Source organism: Schistocerca americana, unplaced genomic scaffold, assembly GCF_021461395.2.
Source record: "Schistocerca americana isolate TAMUIC-IGC-003095 unplaced genomic scaffold, iqSchAmer2.1 HiC_scaffold_713, whole genome shotgun sequence".
In the NCBI taxonomy this organism is placed as follows: Eukaryota; Metazoa; Arthropoda; class Insecta; order Orthoptera; family Acrididae; genus Schistocerca; species Schistocerca americana.
The window spans coordinates 7,501-10,251 of NW_025726471.1; the positions used below are offsets into that span (position 1 = coordinate 7,501).

The following is a 2,751-nucleotide window of genomic DNA, read 5'->3' on the forward strand; positions in this document are numbered from 1 at the left end:
TTATTCAGAGTCACCAAGGCAAACGGACCGGACGAGCCGACCGATTGGTTTTGATCTAATAAAAGCGTCCCTTCCATCTCTGGTCGGGACTCTGTTTGCATGTATTAGCTCTAGAATTACCACAGTTATCCAAGTAACGTGGGTACGATCTAAGGAACCATAACTGATTTAATGAGCCATTCGCGGTTTCACCTTAATGCGGCTTGTACTGAGACATGCATGGCTTAATCTTTGAGACAAGCATATGACTACTGGCAGGATCAACCAGGGAGCTGCGTCAACTAGAGCTGAGCAGCCGGCCGCCCGGGAGTGTGTCCCGGGGGCCCGCGCGAACACGCAAGCGTCCGCTCAATTATTCTGCAAACAGGAGGAGGCTGAGCTCCCCTGCACAATACACCTCGAAACCCTCTCAGGTCCCGGCGGCGCGCAGCGCCGTCCTAAGTACTTGGTCGGGTTCGAGAGAGGCGCAATCGCCCGGAGTTTGGCGAGTAGACGCTTTAGGTGCGACCACCCGTGCTCCCAACTGAGCTTGCCGCTGCCGACAGAGGCCCGGGAGCGTGCTGTCGTGGCATTGCCGGCGGGAGACAACACGCGCCACCTACGGTGGCCGGCAGCTCCAACGCCAGCGCCACAGAAGGACAAAAGCCCCACTTGGGTGCCGAAGCGAACTCTCCCAGCACAGCGCACGCGCCAACACGTCCGCACAGCTGCGATACAAACCACCTGCGAGAACCGCAGAGGCGACCGAGCAGCAGACGGCGTCGCGGCGCCGAGCGCCGGGCGGCGGCGCATCCTCAGCGCACACAGTCCTCAATCGGACCAGCACACTGCAGATGTCCACCGCGCTTCGCACCGGGCCCGCGAGGACCTACTTTGGCCGCACGGCGCCGCGTGCAGGGTGCGCCGGCGCGCAGCTGCGCCGCCTGCCGCCTCCGTCGGCCGGCGCGCCTGCCACTGGCCGCCCCCACCAGCCGGCTGTAGCGCGTGCGCCCACGCACCGCGCGGCCAGCACGCCGGGAGGCCCCCCCTCACCGGCCGGGGACGGTCCCACCCAGCCACCGCCGCGTATCGCTTCACACCCACATGCCATTCACGTTCGTGGGCATGGTGGGTATCGCTGAAACAACCGGTTGGTAGCTCAACCGATCGTCGCCATCACTGATTCACCTCTAGCGAGAACAACCGCACCACAACCGTTTACCAGTTGTTCATTTGCGTAACGTCACCAGCAAACGTAGACGTCCATCGCCATTTGCAAATTCAACGATTGTTGCATGCCTGTGTCAGGTGTCACGACACACTATGTCTGCCCACATACACGCAACAACATGTGCACGCTTCGCGAACACGTGGAAGGTGGCCCCCGTACGTATGCGATGTCCATTGCGCGAACGACTGTCAACCGGCCTCTGTCGCATGTCGCAGATGTGGAACGCAGTGCACCATGCTATCACGGTGTGTGAGAAGAGACGACTACGTCTGACAACACGCGCCACTACATCAACAGACGGCTCATGCTGATCGCCATCCACGGCATACCATACTGCAATCCAGCTCTTATAGGGAGACGACACGTAGCTGAGTGCACAATATTTGGACCGTATGGTTCGCCGTTGTTGGCGCAGTCGTGGTACGGTCACACATGTACCACGATGTATCATTCAGTACATGAGGACCAATGTGCAGTACAGTGTGTGATTTGGACGTACAACATCAGCGGACAGTTGACACACGCCGTACCACAACGTAGGCTGTGCTTCGCCATGCAAATGCCAATGAACAACTGCGAAGGGCATTGAGCATGTACGTCCTGCTGCCATCCGCATTACAGTGTATAGCTGCAAGGTGTTTAACATGAAGCGATACTCTGGGGACCAGGCAGTGCGAGTAGCAAACTATATTGCGGGGGTTGCAGTTAGGCAACACCACACTAATTTAACGCGTCGTATGACAATTACAGAGCAGGTTAAGGCCCAACGTGTGTTGGGTTAAGGCCCAACGTGTGTTGGGTTAAGGCCCAACGTGTGTTGGGTTAAGGCCCAACGTGTGTTGGGTTAAGGCCCAACGTGTGTTGGGTTAAGGCCCAACGTGTGTTGGGTTAAGGCCCAACGTGTGTTGGGTTAAGGCCCAACGTGTGTTGGGTTAAGGCCCAACGTGTGTTGGGTTAAGGCCCAACGTGTGTTGGGTTAAGGCCCAACGTGTGTTGGGTTAAGGCCCAACGTGTGTTGGGTTAAGGCCCAACGTGTGTTGGGTTAAGGCCCAACGTGTGTTGGGTTAAGGCCCAACGTGTGTTGGGTTAAGGCCCAACGTGTGTTGGGTTAAGGCCCAACGTGTGTTGGGTTAAGGCCCAACGTGTGTTGGGTTAAGGCCCAACGTGTGTTGGGTTAAGGCCCAACGTGTGTTGGGTTAAGGCCCAACGTGTGTTGGGTTAAGGCCCAACGTGTGTTGGGTTAAGGCCCAACGTGTGTTGGGTTAAGGCCCAACGTGTGTTGGGTTAAGGCCCAACGTGTGTTGGGTTAAGGCCCAACGTGTGTTGGGTTAAGGCGCAACGTGTGTTGGGTTAAGGCGCAACGTGGGTTACGTTAAGGCGCAACGTGGGTTACGTTAAGGCGCAACGTGGGTTACGTTAAGGCGCAACGTGGGTTACGTTAAGGCGCAACGTGGGTTACGTTAAGGCGCAACGTGGGTTACGTTAAGGCGCAACGTGGGTTACGTTAAGGCGCAACGTGGGTTACGTTAAGGCCCAATATA

At 57.3% G+C, this 2,751-nt stretch overlaps 1 non-coding gene across 1 annotated transcript in view; it reads right to left on the reverse strand.

Moving 5' to 3' along the window:
- LOC124589600 overlaps positions 1 to 271 on the reverse strand; it is a 1,910-nt gene extending 1,639 nt beyond the window's left edge. The window contains exon 1 of the ribosomal RNA XR_006976115.1: positions 1 to 271. This exon is cut by the window's left edge and continues 1,639 nt beyond it. This is a non-coding gene — a ribosomal RNA (small subunit ribosomal RNA).
- Between the last annotated feature and the right edge of the window lie 2,480 nt (positions 272 to 2,751).